The sequence below is a fragment of the Phascolarctos cinereus genome, unplaced genomic scaffold (assembly GCF_003287225.1).
Source record: "Phascolarctos cinereus isolate Bilbo 61053 unplaced genomic scaffold, phaCin_HiC Scaffold_726;HRSCAF=1367, whole genome shotgun sequence".
Taxonomy (NCBI): Eukaryota; Metazoa; Chordata; class Mammalia; order Diprotodontia; family Phascolarctidae; genus Phascolarctos; species Phascolarctos cinereus.
This window is the reverse complement of record NW_027556098.1, coordinates 350147552-350165223: the sequence shown is the minus strand read 5'-3', so window position 1 is coordinate 350165223 and position 17672 is coordinate 350147552. Positions and strand designations below refer to the sequence as shown.

General features: G+C 41.0%; 1 pseudogene; it reads right to left on the bottom strand.

Annotated features, from left to right (window-relative positions):
* Positions 1-1272: 1272 nt before the first annotated feature.
* LOC110195124 (olfactory receptor 52R1-like) lies at positions 1273-2216 on the bottom strand (annotated as a pseudogene).
* Positions 2217-17672: the final 15456 nt, after the last annotated feature.

Sequence of the window (17672 nt, the reverse complement as noted above, 5' to 3'; positions counted from 1 at the left end):
GCCCAGTGTCACACATCTAGTAAAAATCAAAGGTAGAATTTGAATTTGAATTTGATGTTAGAATCATCACTTTAATCACCATGGCAGGCTGTCACCTATGCAGTGATATTAATAAGAAAATTAAAATGTGTGTGCTGAGAGTCTTATTTAATGCTAGACAGCTTCATGAATACTTACTCTATTGAAGAAAGTGAAAAAAGCACCCACATTCTCCCAAATGCTTATTTAACTGCTAGAAGCTAGCTCAAAATCATATTTTATCTTTCAGGCCCCAGCTTTTTATATACGATTAAATTCATAACAGCATTTTTGAACATCTTTCTTCTTTTTCTATTTTTCTTTTTTATTAATTTATTTTGATTTATCACCAATCACTTCCATAAGCTTTTGAGTTTTAAATTTTTCTCTCCCTCCCTCCCCTGTTCCCTCCCCAAGACAGCCCACAATCTGATACGGGCTATACATATACATTCCTATTAATCATATTTTCACATTAGTGATGTTATAAGGAAGCATTAGAAGTGATAGGAGGAACCACAGGAAAAAGAAAACAAAACAAAATGGAAGAAAGAAACCAGCAAATAGTGTGTTTCAATCTGCATTCAAACTCCATAGTTCTTTCTTTGGATGTGGATAGCATTTTCCATCATGAGATCTTTGGAGATGTCTTAGATCCTTGCATTACTGAGAAGGGCTAAGTCTATCAATGTTAGTCATCACACAACATGGCTGTTACAGTGTACAACATTCTCCTGGTTCTGCTCACTTCACTCAGCATCAGTCCATACAAGTCTTTCCAGGTTTTTCTGAAGTCCACATGCTCATCATTTCTTATAGCACAATAGTATTCCATTACATGTGTATACCACAACTTGTTCAACCATTCCCCAACTGATGGGCATCCTCTCAATTTCCAATTCTTTGCCACCACAAGAAGAGCTGCTATAAATATTTTTGTATATGTGGGTCCTTTTCCCATTTGTATGATCTTTATGGGATACAGCCCTAGAAGTGCTATTGCTGGGTGAACATCTCTTTCAAACAGAAACTTAGCAAGTCTCCTAGGCCAGAATCATAATTCTGTTTTTCTCCTTTTGTGATGCTTGGAATGTTAAGCACGGATAAGGTTTGTTACATGGTACCCACATATAGTGACAAGTGGAAAGGATGACTATTCGAGTCATATTAGGGTATTGCAAAAGAAGCATACTGATTCACAGACTTCTCAACCAGTAAGTGGTTAAGGAGAGTGGTGGTTCAGTAATCTTTATCTCAGGTAACCTTCTGGCAAAAGACATGAGCTACCCTTTCCCATATCTGTTTGGTCTTTATACCATAGATGATGGGATTGAATATGGGGGGCACCAAAAGGTAGAGGTTTGTTAACAGCATGCGCACCACCCGAGGAACCTGATGGCCAAAGCAATGGGTAAGAAATGTAAAGAGGGCAGGAATATAAAAGGCCAATATGACACAAATATAGGAGGCACATGTGCCAAATGATTTAATCCTAGCATCCGCTGATGGCAAATGCAAAACCACCTGCAGAATCATAATGTAGGACATAGCAATGATTATGATGTCAAAGCCAACCACAGGGAAGGCCACAAAAAGCCCATACCTACAGTTTGCTCCAGTGTCTGCACATACAAGTTTCAGTACAGCTATATGTTCACAATATGACTGAGGCATGATTCTGTTAGGGCAAAAGGGCTTCCAGGTGACCATAATACAGAAGGGGCTCACCCACAACACGCCTCTTACCATCACTGCCACATCTAGTTTAGCCACCACTGAGGTCGATAAATAATTGAATGGCGCAGTGGAAAGCAGATGGCCACGTAACGATACAGGGCCATTGCCATTAGGACACCTGACTGCACAGAAGAGAATGTATGAATGAAGAAAACCTGAGTGAGGCAGGCATGATACTCAATCTCACATGAACCAAACCAGAAGATTCCCAGCATCTTGGGAAGGGTAGAAGAAGACAAAACCAAGTCAGTGAAAGCTAGCATAGCCAGATAGATATACATAGGTTCATGGAGGGTGTGGTTGACACGTACCATATGTAGAATGGTAATATTTCCTATCAGGGCCAAAATATACATTGCACAAAATGGGAAGTCAATCCAGAATTGACATTTCTCCAATCTTAGTATTCCAAGTAGGATGAAGGATGTAGTATGGAAAGATCTGTTCCAAGAAGATGGCATGATGTGATCTTTGTTGCAAACCATGTTTAGCAAAGGACCCCTGCTACCAAAAACAAAACATAATATATATTTAATAATATATTTAATGCTATAATAAAGTATAAAATAGACTTTTTCTGTGAACTAATATAAGGTATGAAGAGGACATATAGTGACCAGGTGAACAATTCTAATTGTTGTATTAGAGTTCTCTTCTGTTTATTTCTTCTTAAATAAAAATAACTCAAAGTATACTTATTTTATAACTTCATCAAGGAATACCTTTCAAATGGTGACATGATCAATATGATACAATATGTGAATATTTTGAAAAATTTAAAGCACTATATAAGTGCTATCAACTACAACTACTGCTGAAATCTTACATTCAATTCTTTCATTTTGAAAGTTGAATCAATAAATACAAGCATGTAAAGTAATGCCAGAAATCACTATAAAGCTACTCCACATGCCCTTTTCTGGCCCCAGCAACCCATTATTTGAGGATTTTCTTCAGGACCTCCTTTTCACAGGTTTTCTTTAATTAGTTTGCGTTGGTCTTCATCTTCTCCATCATGATTATAAAGGTGAGAGATCAAAGGAAGATATAATCTGCTAAGAAGGGTTAATGGTTTTCTAGGAGGTTAATGCAGAATGATTCAAAAAGAGGAGGAGCAAAGTGGAGTATACAAGTTACTTCCCAACTACCTATGGAATGTTCTTTTTTACCCTCAGGTTTAACTCTCCCCTTTTGAATATAAGTTCTTGTTTGACAAACATGTTCCATATCTTGTTGGTTCATAATCTAAAGGCTTTTTATCTTCAGCCTTGGTCCACAAGACCTAAACCACTTGATTCCAAGCATTCTGGGAAGATCACTGGTAAGAAGTAACAAATATAAGGATTACAAAGCATAATGGACATACAGAACTGATGTAGAGTGAAGTAAGCCAATCCACAAAACCATATATATACCAACAGCAATATCAATGTTAAGAAAAGCCATAAAATAATTAAAAACTAATGTTACAAGTATGGTTCCAGTGAAGTACTATGGGTCTCAATGGACTTTCTCTTATTCAGACCTACCAATATCCTTCAAGCCCCTCAAAAGCAAGGGCTGTTTTGTTTAGTTTTTGTCTTTCTTTGTGTCTCCAGAGCTTAGCACATTGATTGGAACATAGTAGACACTTAATAAATGTTTATTGACTGACTGACCTGTGAGAAACTAATTTACCGAGTCACAAATTTTAGTATCAAAAAGATCTTAACTAGGAATCAAGTCCAACCCATTCCAGTGAAGTAATCTCGACTACAACATATCCAGCTAGTCATTGTCAAATTTGCACTTGACCTTCAGTAAGGGTCAGGAGAGATCACTTCCAAAGATAGTTTATTCCATACTTAGACAGTTGTCATTGTTGGAAAGTCCCTCCTCTTCAGCTCAGAAAATTTGGAACAGTTAAAAGACTGTTGTCCACTGTTTCTAGAGTGATAATACCTGCGTTCAACTCTTGCCTCTGAATAATACTTCCTCTATGACTTTGGGCAAATCTATTAATAGTTGTTGGCCTCAGTTTCCTTGATGGGAAAATGAATGGGTTGGACTAGGTTGCCTCTGACATCCCTTCAAATCTGTAGATCTATAATCCTAAGAATAAATTTGTCCCTTTCTTTTATAAAAATAAATTTTATTGTTGTTTCCTGTTTAGATGTCATATAAATATCCTATTTTCATCCCTCTCCCAGAGAAACATTCCATATGATAATATATTTTTTTAAAGAAAACAAGAAAAGAAAGATAAAAAAGCAAAATTAATCAATACATGGAAAAGTCTGAAAATATGCAATGCGCCATACAGTAAACTCTCATCTCTGCCAAGGAATGGCAGGGAGATGGAGAATGTTTTCTCCTATCTCTTTTCTGGTACCATATTTGTCCTTTGAAATTATGCAAGATTTATTTTAATTGCTTTATGGTTATTGTTCTTACAATTTATATTTGCCAGTGTGAATATGATTTTTGTGGCTTTGCTTACTTCACTGTACATCAGTTCCTGCAAGTCTATCCATTCTTCTTTATACTCCTTCTTTACTCAGTTTGTACAGAATAATAATAGTCCCTTACATTTCTGTACCACTATGTGCTTAGCTATTCCCTATTTGATGGGCATTTACTTAGGTTCCAGTTTTTGGCTATAACAAAATTACGGTTACAATTTTTTTATGTATGGGAAATTTCTTCTTATCAATGGCGATTTTGGAGTATTCATCTTGAAATGGAATCTCTGAGTCAAAAAAGTATGGTCATTTTAGTCATTTGATTTGTGCAAGTCTAAATTGTTTTCCAAAATACTTTTCCCAAAATATTTATTCACAACTCCACCAAAAATGAATGGTTGTGATTTTCTCCTAAAAAGTCTTCCTGTTGCTTATCCCTATCTTTTGTTATCTTTACCAATTTGCATAGTGTGCTAAGAAACATCAATTTTGATTTACATTTCTCTACTTATTATTGATTTGGATCACTCTTTTATATGGTTTTAAAGTTGCAGTTATTCTTTTGGGAAATGTTTATTTATATCTTTTCACCAATTATCTGTTACGGAATGAGTTTGGGATCAATAACAGTTGGTTATCTATATATTTTGGATATCAAACTGTTCTCTGAAAAATTTAATACAGGTTTTCCCTTTATTTAACTATTCCTTTTCTAATCCTAGTTGCATTATTTTTGTGTGTGAATCTACAGAAGCCTTTAAATTTCATGTAATCAGATTTATCTATTTTATCAACTTTGTTCATTTAAATTGTTCACCTATTGCTCCTGGTTTTGTTATCTGGAGAACCTATTTCCTAAACATCTATGAACAAGTTTAATATGACAAACACATCAAGATAAACTGGGAAGTATTTCACACTTAGGCATATTTAATTACAAAAGGTCCATAGAGCTTTGTTTCCATGTTCAGGGACATTAAGAAGATCACAAAGGGACCATAGCATCATAAAGCTGAAAATGACTTTTAAAAAAATCTAGTCTACCCCTCATTTGATATGTGAGGAAACTGAGGCCCAGTGAAATAAAATTCCTTCATAGTAATACAGAGTCCATTACTCCCATTTTACTATTGAGGAAACTAAGGCTGAAAGAGATTGTGAGTTTCCAAGGTTTAGGATTTAACCTCACATTTTCTTGACTCCATACCCAAATTTTATTCCCTATATCACCATCCTTCCTTGTCTAAGATCAAATAACTAAAAAAGTGGCAGAGCCAGGATTTAAACTATAGCTTTGTACTACAAATCAATTTTTGTTCCACAAAAGAGAAACAAGCTTCTCTTCTTCTAAAGTGTTAATTGTCCAGAAAACTGTTTCTAGTATATTATTTTCATGAGTATGATCCTGAGTCTTTCAACCCTATGATTAATATATTGAATAGAACTAATCACAGAACTGTGGAATTTCAGAATTGAGGTGATTTCAGATATTAATTTGTTTCAACAAATAGGTAAGCAAGCATTCCCCATAACATACTCGAAAAGTGGTTACTATCTCATTTAAATAACATTACATATGTTCCAAAGTGTATTTATTCACTTATCACTCATCTATTCAAGAGTGTCAACATGTGAGGCACAGAACTTGACTCTGGGTACAGAATGATAAAAATAAAAATAATTCTAGCTTTCAGTGATTTTATTTCATCCTATTATGCCCAATAAGTGAACACCCCTGTCTGTTCTCTCAATGAATCCTCATGGCATCCCAGTAATGTAGTTAAAGATAATATCATTGTCCTCAGTATTTACATGGGGAAACTGAAATTAAGTAGCTTACTCAGGAAAAGTGATACTGAAATGTTAGTTTTACTGTCTGTTAGCCTCAGTATACCATACTGTCTCTAGTATAGACCCCAGATCTAATCCATGGAGAATAATATTTGACATTATCTCCTTAAGGTCAGCTCTTTTATAGGTATCTCCTTAGGAATCTTAACTCTGTCCTTTCAGCCAGGCCCTGACCAAGTTCTCTCATGTGCCTCTTCATTCCATAATCAAAAATTTACATGTTTCTGGATTTTCAACTTCCTCTCTCAGATCACCAGTTCCCAGTTACCACTTCTTATAGCTTAACATCTTTCTGTCATCCTAGAACTATTCCTAGACTTAAACCCTGCAGACTCACAGATTCCTCTCTTATCTTTTTCTTTTTCCCTCTGTCATTCCTCACTTGAAACAGATGGTGGAGAGAATAGAGCCTACCCAGAGCAACACTGTCAATTCAGTAAAGTATTGCGAACATCACTCTTCCACATTTGGTGTATGACAACCTGCCCTGGAAATGTGCATAACTTATGTTGCCTAAAATTTTCTGTAGTCATGCTCCAACCTCTAAACTTTTTTTTTTGCCTTCTTTATACCCAGATTTAGCATTCAGAAAAGAGAATACCTGATGAACAAATTCATGCCAAAATGACTAGTATGTAACTGTATAGTATCAGACTTCCTTATCAATCATAGCTTCACAGAACTTAAGAATTGGATGGGAACTTTAAGACACTCCAATGTTCTCATTTTATGGATAAGTTAACTGGTAGCTAGAGATGGGAAGGAAACATAGTGAGGTTACTTTGTGAATAAGTAGTAGAGTTCAACCTCAAACTCTTAAGTATAGAATTAGTGTGACCCTCTTGAGATGGACCCAAAATAGCATCATCAATGCCCAATTAAAATGATATGATGACATACCAGGATCTAAGTGATGGGACCAGCATAATATCAAAAGACCAAAAGGACATTAAATGTGAAACACAAGATATGTAATCAAGGGATAGAATAGTCCAAGTTGACAGTAATTAAATGCTCAAATAAAGTAAAATTTATTCAGTATAGATGAAGAGATAGATGAGATGTGCTAATGAAGCCAACAGAACTTCATAACTGTTGCATATGAAAGAAAGATAAAAAGACAGTATAGTCAAAGATAAGTGAAACTATGAATAAGGAAAACAGATCAATAGTCATGTCATAATAAGAAATAATGGATTCAGAAAGAGACATAGGTGAAGGTAGGGGAAGATAATGTGCTCTACTTAGGACATGCAGAATTTAAGGTCCAGATAGGAAATCCAGGCAGAGATGTTTGAAGAAAGTTAGAGGTGAAGATTTGGAAGTCTCAGCACTTAAGAGAACTGGAAAGAAAAACTAGAAAATTTTTCAGAGATATGGTAAATGAAGGGGTAAATAAAGTTGCAAAGGGGCTGTAAAGAGAGGAGATATGTAATAGCAAACTGTGGGAGAATCATATGAAGGCATCATGAAGAGAATGAGGAGATAAGAGAAAGCCTGAGAAAGAGGAGTTAAATAATAGGAAGAAACTGGAAAGTAGTCTCTGTAGTTCAGATAGGAGAGAATACAGTAGAAGCTACAACAATGTCAAAAGACACAGAGAATTCAAGAAGCATGTGGACACTAGATTTACTGATGAAGGAGTCACTGGTGACATAAAAAGAGTATTCCAATCAGGCAGTGGTAACATAAAATATATTATGTGCTGAGGAGTAGGTGATAGGAAATTTTTAAAAATAAGTTTAGAAGTGAAGGAGAGGAGACAGATGTAGAACAATATCTGGCTTAGCCAGAAGAGTAAAGGGATTGTATTTCCTTTGTTTTGTTGTATAAGGTTTTGGGAGACTTGGCCATTTTTTAAGGTGGAAAAGAAAGAACAAATGGCAAGGGAGATATCTGAAGTGAAAAGAGCAAATAACTCAGATTCAGGAGGAAATTGGAGGGATTAGCTTTAGTAATGACTAGAAATATCTTTTTTAGTGACCAAAAAGAAAGATAGCTTGCTCAGTCAGGAATATTTGAGGGATTGGAGTAGGGAAAGGATATAGTGAACATGCTTATATTTGATGGTATTGCACACTAAAGCTAATTCCCTTATGTTACCATTGGCTAATTCTCACTTGCCTGTTGCCAACTTGAACATACAGAAAGAGGACTGTTACTGTAGAAGAAAAAGATTGATAAGGGTATAAACAAATGTTAAAAATCCCTACACCAAAGCTTTTGAGTTTTAATTACTGGAGAACACTTCAGGCACTCACTCAAAAACGTTTTACTCTCATTTTATGCAAAATCTAATAAGCCTGGTCATTTGGTTTCCAAATGCATAATAGATTGGAATAAGCAAACTACAAGGTAATAGATGCATAGAGTATTTATAGAGTCAAATCTAGTGACAATCTTGAGAAGTGACAAATGACAGACTGATAATGAGATAGTAAAAAGAAAAATAATTTTAAAAACTTGACTCAAGAATTAGAAAAGTTGGAATCTAGGGCTGATTTACTATAGGGAAAAATAGTACAATACAACAAGTATAGATAGATAGATAGATAGATAGATAGATAGATGTATCTATAGACATACATATATGTGTGTAAGTGTATGTGTGTACACATATACTTATATAATAGCAATAATTTTATTAAAGATAGGCTAAATGCTTGCATAGTATACTCCCTGTAAAAATCCAAGAACTAGTATCTTTCAGTACCACAGATGTTAGACTTAGGAGGAACCTTAATATTATCTAATCACAGTTGTTTCTGTTTCCATGTTTCAGATGAAGAATTTCATGCACAGAGAAGTTAAATGATTTACCAAGGCCATCCACGTAGGCTTTGCTAAAATGAGAGAAAAACACGAGGTACTGCTAACTTGACTTATCAGATATTCCTGGCTTATGTGATACCAGCAGGAGCTCAGAGGCTCAGGAATCTCAGCATAGTGAATAGATCTGCTCACCATGTTTCCAGTAGCCTGAACTCTGAAGGCAAAGAAGTTACTGCTCAGATCTTTCACCACTGCCAGTTCCATCAATTCTTGGAATATAGGAAGCCACTGAGAGGTCATTCTATTTATTCCTAGCCTGAAGTCAATGCTGTCTCTCTCCCTAGCTCAACTACATGGGGATTTCTCCTGTCATTTCTTACAGGCAGTGTGGTGAAAGAGACTACTGTCTTTAGAGGCAGATGAATCATGACTTTCAGTCTTCATTCCACCACTTAAAAACTTAGTGACTTTGGGCAGGTCACTTACAATGTCTTATACATAGTAGAGATCTAATACCTGCTTAAATGATTGACTTTGATTTACTTTATCTAGAAAATATGCATGATCACATTTAAACCATGTCGTTTAAACCACATTTAACCAAAGTGGTTGACAATTTTACAATGTTCTTGACCCAGTCAGGATGGAGAGACTTGGAATGAGAAGAAGAAGTAAGATGAGATGTTTATTATAAAGTAAATCCTTTGGGGGGAAAAAAAGTGACTATGAGATATTTAGTAAATATTTAACAAATGTTTGTTGACCACCTGGCTATGACTGACTTACTGATAATTAAATCATAACCCAATCATATGCTTAGATTTTTTTCAAGATCTTCCCCCTTTTTATAGTAGCAAGCCCCAGAACATGGGACTATTATGTCCATTGCCTCACTCTGTAAAATACCTACAGGGCTAGGATTGTCCCTGTTGATCTCATAATGGTGGGCCTGATACTTACCAGGCTTTGCATGAGGGAGAATCTGTCTTGTCCTCACATCTCCCCAGAGCAGGAAAGGGCTAAAAGTTGCTCCTGAGATTGGGAATTTATTTTGAGGCAGAAGAGAGAATCTGCTTTTTGTTTTCTCTATGGCCCTTAGTGAGCAAACCTCTGGGGTGAAGTTGAGGCACAGGAAGGAGGAAAATAAGTATTTCCAAGCTGAAACTCAGCGGAGAATTGCCTTCTGCATTTTCTCTGTTTCTTGCATGTCTCTTGGATCAGGGTCTCCCCTGTGCTGTATTGTAGGGAAAGGACACTGTAGATGTACCTATGAACAAAATGATCATGTAAAGTGGTATTGGTTCCTAATAGAAAGGCTTAGGGCTATATGTAAAGATGACCTTTAAAGGATAAAACAGGAATGTAAGAAGGAAGAGAGGCAGGAAGCACCAGTTCTTTGGGACCCTGAAACCAGGAGAGACCTACTACTTGGAGAGTTGAAGGAACTCAGCTCCAGAAAGATGTTTATCTCAGATGAAAAAAAGGCACTGGGAAAATAAGCATTCTCTCTCTCTCTCTCTCTCTCTCTCTCTCTCTCTCTCTCTCTCTCTCTCTCTCTCTCTCTCTCTCTCTCTTTCTCTCTCTCTCCCTCTCTTTCTCTCTTACTCCCTCTCTCCCTCCCTCCAGAAGGCTCAAAAAATTCATCCTAAAAAGGAGGAAGGTAGAGAGGAGCCAAGCAACCTAAGACAAAAGGCTTAAAAATCTGAGGGAGAATGCTTTTTTAAAACCAGTATTTTAGTTTCCCCCAACTGCACATAAAAACAATTTTCTACATTCACTTTTAAAATTGAATTCCAAATTCTCTCCCACCCTCCTCAACCTCCTCATTGAGAAAACAAGTAATTTGATAAAGGTTATACATTTGATATAGCTTAAACATATTTCCATATTGGCCCTGGCATAAAAGAAAACAGAAAATTTAAAAAAATCTAAGAAAAATAAAGTAATTTTAAAAAGTATGTTTTACTCTGTATTCAGAGTCCATCATTTCCATCACTGGGAATGAATAGCTTTTTTATCATAAATCCTTTATAGCTGTCTTGGATCATTGTATTGATGAGAATGGCTAAAGTCCTTCACAGTTGATCATCTTATAATATTGCTGTTACTGTCTACAATGTTCTTCTTCCACTCATTTCACTTTACATCAGTTCATGTAAGTCTCTAGGTTTTTCTGAGATAATCCAGCTCATCATTTTTTATAGGACAATAGTATTGTATCACAATCATACACCAAAAATTAATCAGCCATTCCGTAATTGATGGGCATTCGCTCAATCTCCAGTTCTTTGCCATCAGAAAAGAGCTGCTATAAATACCTGAAGATAGGTCCAAATTGCTCTATATGGTGGTTGAGTCAGTATACAACTCCATCAATATTTGATTAGTGTCTCAATTTTCCCACATCCCCTCCCACATTTGTCATTTTCCTTTTCTGTCCTATTAGCGAATCTAATAGATGGGAGGTTTATACCTTAGAATTGTTTTAGTTTATATTTCTCCAATCAATAGTGATTTAGAGCATTTTTAAGGCTATAGATAACTCTAACTACTCCAACTAAAATATGACTGTTCATATTTTTTAACCATTTGTCAATTGAGGAATGGATCTTATTTTTGGAAATTTGACTCATTTCTCTATACACTTCATGCCTTATAACAAACAAACAAACAAACAAAAAAGGAGGAGGTCCTTCGAGAAGGACAAAAGAAATGAAGGTTGAAAAAGAAAGAAAAGGGAATGAAAAGAAAGAGATAAAAAGAAAGGGATGGAAAGGAAGGTAATGTTGACAAAAGGAAATGAAAGTGTAAACAAACAGATTTGCACTCCAGTCGTCCTGAATCCAGGGCCAGGGTTCTATCCACTACGCCACCTAGCTGCCCTCTGATGAACTTGATTTCAAAAGAAATAAGAAAGCAGCTAAACCAAGTAACTGGAGAGTAACCAAATTCACCCCTCCACCAACCCACCACCCCTTCTACACACCCCGCCACTCCCTACCCCGTGCCTAATATCAGCTAAGGGGCTAAGTGGCTAGAGCTGTAAAAGAGGTATCAACTCGACAAGATTGGTAATCCAGCCTCAGAGCCTTCCTAGGTGTCCCTGGGGATCACAGGTTCCACCCTAGAATGTGGAACCAGCCTAGCTATGGATCTCATGCGTGGCTGTTGAGAGAATGCAAAGGAGGTGCACTTTTTGCCACCGTGTGTCCCTGAATGGACGAGACAGAAACTTGCATTGCTGACATCTTGACGGTGGCTGCTCAGAAGTTATTCGATTCCTAATGCTCACGCAACTTGCTGCGAATTCTTCCTCTTCCTCTTCCCCCTCTTGATGCTTTTCTTCTTCTTCTCCTTCCTTGGATTCCATAGTCCTGCCCCACCTCTCTTATCTTTGCCTTCCCCACATAAACCTGCTCTCTCAGTCTCCTGCTTGCCTAAGCCATCCCTCCATTTTCTTCACTGGCTTCACCCAACCCATTTGCCTTCTGGGTACAGCTGGTTACTTCTAGAGACATATCTCCACTGAAGCCCTTAACTCTTTGGCGTGCAGGCCTAATGAATTGAGCTGAGTGCAAGAGTTGGGTGAGGCGTGAGAAAGACACCCTCCAAGGGTCCCAAAAGAGACTGGCATCTCACTTCTCTTTGCCTGACTCTGGATCGGCAGGTTTGGCAAGGCCCTCAGAGCAAAAGACCTCAGCTTCTTCTGGGTCTTCAGCAGGCCACTTTTCTCTTCTACCCAAATCCTCTCAGTCCACCATTCTCTCTGCCCTCTCAGATCTCTGCCACAGGCCCACATTCCTCCCTGGGCTTCACTCTGGCCTGTGTCCAGAGTCCAGACACTCAGACTCATCTCCTTTTTGTGCCACTCTGGCACCCCTTCTCCCATTTCTCCCATAGAACCATGCATTTCGGCAGGACCTGGGCTCCCACGCAATCATCTGTCTACACTCCAAATCTCAGCAGCATCCAATCCACCTCCCTTCAGAGACTTTCCACCAGTCGGCAGGGGTTTCCAGTCACTCTAGCCACCAAGACCTAAAGCCCTGCTTCCTGCCCTACTCTTTCTGAGCAAGCCACAACATTCCCTATTCTGGAAAGAGGAGGAATGAAGCATCCATGAGCAGACATTCAAAATGTTGGAGACAGGTGCACATCCCACAACTCCAGCAAAGACATCATCACCCTCTTTTCCTGATATCTTCTCCCAGTGAAGCCAACAGCTACTCAATCCATGGGAGGCACCTCTGGAAATTCAAAAGGATAGGAAAAACAGAAAGGCCTCTGTTTGTGTGTGTGTGGGGGGGAAAGCATCTTTTCTCACAACAAAGAAACAAACAAAAAAGTAGGAGGTCTTCCAAGAGGGACAAAATAAATGAAGTTTGAAAAAGAAAGAAGAATGAAAAGGAAAGAGAAAATTTGGATGGGAGGGAACCAAAGGGAATGTTGACGAAAGGAAATAGAAACCAATCTAAAAAATGAATGGAGGAAAGGAAAGGGAACAGGCAAAAAATAGATATGTATTTTCTGTGGTGGTAGGTCGAAATCGTCTTTCTCAGGCGATTCATGATCTAAGAGCTGGGAAGGTTGTCTTGGATCTCCTCTGGGGGCTCTCTGGGTCTGGAGCATCCAGGCTGCCGGCCAGAACAAAGTCAGTGCTTTCATTTCCATTTCCTCCAGCGCTCAGTAAGACTGGCCAAGCTGCCCCGGAGGAAGGCATTCTTAAACGTATGATCCTTTCCCTTGGGAGAAGTCCCAGACCATTCTCTCTGTGGCCTGGAGCCTACCTGGGGGATACCTCTGGGACCGCTAAGGCCAGCCTCCCCTCTGACTGACTCCCACTCCCACCCCCGAAATGCACACCTTCCTTCTCCTCCACCCCCCCCCCGCACCCCTTGCCAGCCCTGGCAACCTCACATTGTTGTCACATCAAGGTGAGGACTCATTTAGTCCTGAAGAACTTTATTTCTTTCTGTTTGTTTTCATGTTCATTTTTATCTTTGTTTTTGTTTTTGGTTTTTGGTTGGGGAATGGGGTTCAAGTGACTTGCCCAGGGTCACACAGCTAGTAAGTGTTATGTGTCTGAGGTCAAATTTGAACTCAGGTGCTCCTGAATCCAGGGCCAGTCTTCTCTCCACTGCGACACCTAGCTGCCCCCTGAAGAATTTTATTTCAAAAGAAAGAAGAAAGAAAGCAGCGAGGTCAAGTACCTGGAGAGTTAACCAAATTCTCCCCTCCCTGCCTCCAGCCTCCCCCACCTAAGATCTGCTAAGGGGCTAAGTGACTAGAGGGATGGAAGAGGTATCAGCTCCACGAGATTGGTAGTCCAGCCTGAGAGCCTTCCTAGGTGACGGTGGGGCTCACAGGCTCCACCCAAGAATGGGGAATCAGCCAAGCTAGGTATCTCAAGCGGGGCTGTTGAGAGAATGCGAAGGAGTTGCACTTTTCGCCAGTGTGTGTCCCTGAGTGGACTAGCCGGAATCTCGCGTCGCTGACATCTTGACCGTGGCTGCCCAGAAAGTTATGCGGTCCGGGATGATCTCAGGCAGAGTCGGGAGGGTGGTGAGCCAAGAGCTCGCCTAGCTGGGCGGGTTGTGGACGCTGCCAATTTTCTAGTCTTCTTGGACGCGTGGCCTCGCCCTGCCGCTAACTGCCAAGGTTGAACATGCAGGCAGACCGTCCTGCTGGCTGCTCCTCAAAGACACTCCTCCACCAAGCAGCGACAGGCCAGTTTATCTCCTCTGTGTCATCCAGGCTTGCCAGCGTCTCCCTAAGTCACCTGTACCTCCTGGCCCGGACGGCTCTTTCTTTAGGACGCCGGTTATGAGACCGCCTTCTTCCAGAAGCCTTTTGCCAGCTGGGCTGGCTACCATTCCCTCGCCCAGGCCCCCGGCGCCAGGCGCCAGCGGCCCGCCGCAGGCTGCCTCCTGCCCGTCGCCTGCTTTCGACCCCGGCAACTCCCAGAGCTCTTCCTCCCCCACCACCCCCACCCCGGTTTCTGTGGATGCTTTCTGCCTGTCCCCCAGGCCAGCCCTCCCTCTCCTTGGGCTACCCCACCCTAGGTGCGGTGGAGCAGACACCGCTAGCGTTCGGGCTCGGCAGAGGCGGCGTCCGTGTCGACAAGGTCGTGAAGAAAGTGCAGCTGCTGAGTGATTTCGGGGTCCAGCAACTCGTCGTCCACGGCTTCTTCCAGGTTGGCCAGAAAAGTGAGGAAGTTGGAGTTCCCCAGGCGGCCCACCACGCCCGGGTGGGTGGCAAGGGCCCGGAAGCCTCCTGGGGGTCGAACGTCCTGAAGCACCTGGGTCAAGTGCTGCAGGTGGCTCATCAGCTGGCCTGGGGCCAGCTCTTCCAAGGCTGTCACGATGTCTTCCAGAGGATCTGCCGACGACTCAGACGCCTCTGCTTCTTCTTCCCCCAGCCCGCTCAAGAAACCTTGAAGGTAAGCCAGCCGCAGGCACACCAGCGCCGGCTGCAGTTGGCCCAGCGAGGCCCTGAGCTTCTCCAGGGCCTCCAGGAATTGCTGCCAGCCGATGATGTCTTGGACTTGCCACAGCCAGGGGCTGTCCCTAATCCAACCAGGAATAATGGTCAGGATTGCTCGATGGATGATCTGCAGGTTCTCCAGCTCATACAGAAAGCCTTCCTCTTGCAGGATCTTCAGGCTTCCTTGAAGGGCTTCAAGCTTCTCTCTACACCACATGCTCAAGCAACTTGCTGCCCCTTCTTGCTTTTGCCCTTGCTCTTGCTCTTCCTCCCCGCCCCGCCCCTTGCTGCTTTTCTTCTTCTCCTTCTGCTACAACTCCTTCTTCTTGGAGATAATCTGATCTCTGCAATGCTCAGCTCGGCTCAGCTCAGCACAGCACAGCACAGAACAGCACAGCTCAAGTGTGCTCAGCTCTTGGGCTCAGAATGAGTGGGGCCTTCCCAAGAAGAGCCAATTTATAGAGAGCCATGGGAGGGGCCTCTGGAGCACAGCCAATGAAATAGGGGATGGGCTTAAGGTGCCCCTCCTCTAGAGCTGAGTTCTCCCTTAACCAAATGCCTTGGATTCCACAGTCCTGCCCCACCTCTCTTATCTTTGCCCTCCCCCACATCATCCTGCTCTCTAGGTCTCCTGCTTGCCTAAGCCACCTCTACATTTTCTTCATTGGCCTCAGCCTACCTGTTTGCCTTCCTGGCATAGCTGGTTGCCTCTAGAGACATATCTCCAATGAAGCCCTTGACTCTTTGGCGTGCAGGCCTAATGAATTGAGCTGAGTGCAAGAGTTGGGCAAAGAGTGGGAAAGATGCCATACAAGGGTTAGGTTTGCAAGGAAAGAGAAACAATTGTCCTTGCTGGCAGGGATTTTGAACTCTTTTGCTCCCCTGGCCTTGCCAATGTCTGCTGATCCAGAGTCAGCCAATTATTAAAATTCAGGAGACATAAGCTTTCTTTCCTTGTCCTATGTCCTTGACCTATCTTTTAATTATAGGGCTGGTGGAAGATAATATTAACTTTCTCCTCACTCCTGGTATTACTATTTTCCTCAACTAGATGCAATTCTAATTAAAGGTGAAACTTCAAACCCATTATCTCCTACTCAGACTTGGGTGGAGGATATAGATTCTCTGTTTAGATGGTCAAAGCCTGGCTGAGGGTAAATTAGAAGTATTTAACATAATCAAAGTTCATTAGAATAGGTTAAGTACCTCACTAGAATGTTCATTCTTTCATTACTTGATAACCAAAATTCTTTACCACCATCTGAAACACCCACCTTTTCAAGGCCATATACATCTTGAGCACACTGTCACAAGGGTCTTTTAAAATGTCACACATGTCAATACCTGCTCACTCATACCCAATAGAATTGAGAGGGCAATCTTTCTGGGGCCAAGGATAGCATTTGTCCCTTGGTTACACCAAAGTTTGCACTCAACTGAATTAATTAGGCCTGCACACCAAAGAGTCAAGGGCTTCATTGGAGACACATCTCCAGAGGCAACCAGCTGTGACCAGATGGCAAATGGATTGGGTGAGGCCAGTGAAGAAAATGGAGAGGTGGCTTAGGCAAGCAGGGGACCTAGAGAGCAGGTTGATGTGGGGGAGGGGAAAGATAAAAGAGATGAGGCAGGACTGTGGAATCCAAGGCATTCCAGGAGGTGAGAACTCAGCTCTAGAGGAGCAGGAACTTAAGCCAATCCTATATTTCATTGGCTGTGCTCCTGGGTCCCCTCCCATTTTGGCCCTCTGTAAATTGGCTGTTCTTGGGAAGGCTCATTCTGAGCCCAATAGCTGAGGTGAAAGCGGTCTATCAGTCTGGAAAAAGGAAAAAAGAAAGGCAAAAAGGAGAAGGAGCTTGTAGAGAAGCAGAAGAACAAAAAGACAAAGAAAGCAAAAACAAGCAGGAGAAGGAGAACAAGACAAAGAAAAAGAAGACAGCTTGAGAATGACCTTGAGAGAAAAGCTTCAAACCCTAGAGGAGAGCTAGATGGTATTGGAAGAAGAAAACTTTTTGGACGATCTAGAATCCCTTCAGATGATCCATCACACTGTTCTGCTCATGATTACTTCTTTGGCCACTGACAGTTCTGGCATGTCTAAGACATCATTGCCTGGCAGCAATTCCTGAAGATCCTGCATAACCTCATGGCCTCCCTCAGCCACCTGAAGCCTTTGCATGTCTGCCTGAGGCTGTTAGACCTTCAGTACTATGTGCAGGAGCTAAAGGAAGCCTTAGAGGCTGCAGACTTAGCAGACCCTCTGCCAGAACCCGTAGAAGACATCTTGGCAACCTTGGAAGAACTGGCCACTGGGCAGCTACTGAGCCACTTGCAGAACTTGTCCCAAGTGCTTCAGGATGTTGGTCCGCC